Source organism: Phalaenopsis equestris, unplaced genomic scaffold (genome assembly GCF_001263595.1).
Source record: "Phalaenopsis equestris unplaced genomic scaffold, ASM126359v1 Scaffold224293, whole genome shotgun sequence".
NCBI lineage: Eukaryota > Viridiplantae > Streptophyta > Magnoliopsida > Asparagales > Orchidaceae > Phalaenopsis > Phalaenopsis equestris.
In genome coordinates, this window is record NW_018242377.1 from 54742 (window position 1) to 58540 (window position 3799).

Consider the following 3799-nt stretch of genomic DNA (forward strand, 5'->3'; position numbering starts at 1 on the left):
ATATATATATATTTATGTATATATATATATATATATATGTATATATCCAACCTTTGAGCCAACCAGTGCACACACACATATATATATATAGTGTGTTACAATTATGTGTGTATACATATGTATGTACATGTATATGTACACGTATATACCTACAAGTATACTCATACGTATATATGTATGTATGTACTCACGTCAATACATGTATCAATCTATCTATCCATCTATATGTATATGTGTATGTGCGCGTGTATATATATATAAAGGCATTTAATGAATATATCTGTGTGTGTGTGTATTTATATATATATATGTGTATGTATGTGTTTTTTTTCTTTTCTTTTTTTTTTGAAAATATTGGCTAGTACCAACCTCATGTGCCTAGGAATTTCATTCCACGCATAGGCGGGATCGAACACGTGACCCCATGAGTCTTACAAACTCTATCAACCAAAGACCGACGGTAGGCAGCACGTATGTATGAATGTATATTGATGGATCGATGTATCTATACATGGATGGATGTATTTATGAATGTATATGGATGGATGGATGCATCTATACATGTGTATGCATACATGTATTTATATGGATGGATGGATAGATGTATATGTGTGTGTGTGTGTGTGTGTGTGTGTGTGTGTGTGTGTGTGTGTGTATGGGAACTCGTAATCATAAAAACTTTGTATCTAAGAATATTGTTGTCAAGCAGCTATGGTGTCAGCATAGCTTCCAACAATGAACAAAATCAATGATGAAATTAGTACCACTTTCTTGAAACTTGCAATCATAATTTCGCGTGATAAAAATTCCCAATTTCAAGTATGACTGACATCCCCTATCATTATTAGGGTGTAGCAAAGGAAGGGGAGGATTGAGCATCAATCAATGAGAGACACTTCCACCTCTGAATTCTGATATTTGAAGTTTCAAAGAGGGAATAGGAGATTTCTCAAAGAGAGACTATTGGAGTTGGAGAGCTAGAGATAGTCACCTTACACTTGCACATTTACCTAGTTCTTATGTAAATGAAACAATTGTTTCTTTCTCTGAACACAAGAGTTCAATTAACCCCATCATCTTTTCCCGTATGCTCAACATGTCGGTCAAATCCTAATTTGTTATCCTGTTAGTGCTTTTGGATCAATATTATGGACAAAAAAACATGGTCTCGGTCTTGGTACTAATTTTAAAAAAGGTTAATGCTTTCATTTAACTTAAGTAGATTGTTATCGAGAGAATAATGAGTCTTCAATCATGGAACTCAGAGTGATCCACATGAGAACATCTACAAAACTTTAGAAATCCAGATAAAGTCACTATTCATTCCTCCTAAACTTAAAACCCTTAAATCAAAAATTTCTAGGAAGGATGTAAGCTTAAGTTATCTAAAAGCCAATTTCTAGCATTAGGAGTATGTGAGAATGGTAAAGTTATTATATAGCCTGCCCTACCAGGAGTGTCAGCCAATTATAACATAGGCTACCCTCTTAGGAGAGATAAGCAAGCCAAAAATCGCGGCTCTAAAGTAGACTTACAAACGTAAATTTAGAAGATAAAAAGGAACAACATTAAAAATAGATAATATTTTAAATTATAAGGTTAATGCCTTCCTTGCTTCCTGTATGAATTTTCGTTGTTTTCGTTGGGAAAAAACCTTGCTAAGAATAAATGTGCTAGAGAATCAACCACATAGACTAAAAAAGTGAAACTATAATAAGGAATGAAATTTTAAATGACCCTTCTGCAGAGTACCATATAAATAATCTACATACATGAAGAAAATCTCATATTTGTATAGGACTCTTAGTTAAGAAGATAAAATACATGTCAAAATCAAATAATGATACTTGGAATGTCAAAAAATACCCCAAACTAAGTTGATAAACACTTTTCCACTCTTCGTGCCTTGAACACTAAAATAATTCAAGCCACAACTTAGCATATTGAATATCTACTAAGTTATTTTTTCAATAACAGATTCCCCCATGTTTCCAACATGTAGACACTGATCACCAATTAAAATTAAATCTTTAATGGAGCTTGCCATTGAGATAGAGTCCATCTTTGATCAATGTTTAGCTTTGGCCTCTATCTTATATTAATATATATGGAGAATGTACTAAGCAATATATGAATTAAATTTGAAAGCACTTATTGAGCTTTAAGTTAGCTAGCTAGGACTCCTCTCCATTTATGATTAAGCCATTTAAAGCCAAGTAAGGTCAACATATTTAGTTGTGCATGGCTTGTCTAGCAGTGTCAGCCTGTTTCTGCCCATTTATGCTTAAATTAATGCTGCCATTAATAAAAAAAAAAGCTCAAAGTCACCACAAATGTCCACATAATAGCAAAAGATCAACATTTTGTGCCAGGTTTCACATAGATTTCTTGTCCAAAACCATTTTAACCAAGTTTTAAAAGCATAGCTCCCCCACAACTGCACCGATTACAACAAGTGAATAGACCCAAGGAAAAAAGAAGGGCAATAAATTACAATTTTTATGCTAGGTTTACTATTGAAAACATCTTATAACTATAGTCAATTTGCGCATAAAGAACAATATTATATAACATTGACATAACTAAACTGGCATTAAAGAAAATAAATAAAAAATCATAATGGATTAAGATGATCTGACCAGCATTAATTACCAGAAAAAAACCTAAAGCAGGAACTAGCTAATGATTGTCTTTTTTTCCTCGTAGAAAACAAATTAATGTTCACGTGGAAATATAGGCCTTCATATTCTAAGGGGTAATTAGCTACCGGCAGGAATTAACTCAAATAGAATTTAGCAAGACCTATAAATTCATCTTTATTAAATCTTGAGCAGATTAAAAAGTAAAATCAGTTGGCATGACAACTATTAAGACTTGCTACATCCGGATATGCTTGGCTATTTGCTTCAAGGTTTAGAATTTTTAGAGAAATAAATTCATAAATCTATTAAATCATGTTATATATGGATTTAATAAATCATCCTCTATTCATTTGCATGCGCTAATTGATTCCTAGAAGGGGAATTTTGATAGTAACATCAAATAAAAATTTGTAAAATGACAGATCTATATTCCCACATCTCACAAATCCACGAAACCGATTAGCGTTCTCTCTTTATCAGCTACTCCAAAACATTTCTTCATTTACAGAGAGGACAGGTTATAGAAAGAATTTATAAAGCATAAACCAGCAGACCAAAGAAATAAGAGAACTTGAAAGATTTCAAAAGTTGCACTAAAAACCAGATAACAGCACCATTTGTACACCCTCCACAGAAAACAATAGAGCTAGCGTGGGAGCTTTCGAGAATTCCGAAATAGCGCCAATATTACCTCAAAAGAAGCATAGACGCAGAAGAAAACTGCATAGATCTAGACGATTCTCTCCACAAATTCGCAGATCTCCATCATATACTCAGGCCGAAGTAGTTCTTAACTGAATCCAAGCAGATAATTGCAGCAGATATCCGAAATCGCCAGGCAAATATTGAAAAATGCCAGCAGAAGCTATATCATGTACTCTAACAGATGGGAAGCGGGGGCTTATGAAAGTAAGAGATCGATACTTGCTTACCTCTTGGAGCACAGATCGGATACTTTACTTCTCGCCGGCAGCTGTCCTCGGACTACCAAGAAGTGGATCTCAAAATTTGGTTAAACTCAATTAAGAGCCAAAAAGAGTGAAAGTATACTATACACCCGCATCGTAAAAGGAAAAAGCTGTTAGTTTTTTGACGTTGCCGAAGTTGACTACCGATGAAATGATAGCTGCAAAATTATATATATATATATATATATA

At 33.6% G+C, this 3799-nt stretch overlaps 1 protein-coding gene across 3 annotated transcripts in view; it reads right to left on the reverse strand.

The window, feature by feature from the left end:
- The window catches only part of LOC110037739 (tubby-like F-box protein 14), a 20380-nt gene extending 16627 nt beyond the window's left edge, over window positions 1-3753 (reverse strand). Inside the window, exons 1-2 of one of the 3 annotated variants that reach the window (XM_020742446.1) lie at window positions 3575-3753; window positions 3334-3436 (exon numbers count right to left, since the gene is read on the reverse strand). The gene's annotated coding sequence lies outside the window, so the exon portion shown is untranslated. Of the gene's footprint in view, window positions 1-3333 lie in introns of all 3 variants that reach the window. The other 2 variants (XM_020742448.1, XM_020742447.1) reach the window with 2 other exon arrangements.
- Between the last annotated feature and the right edge of the window lie 46 nt (window positions 3754-3799).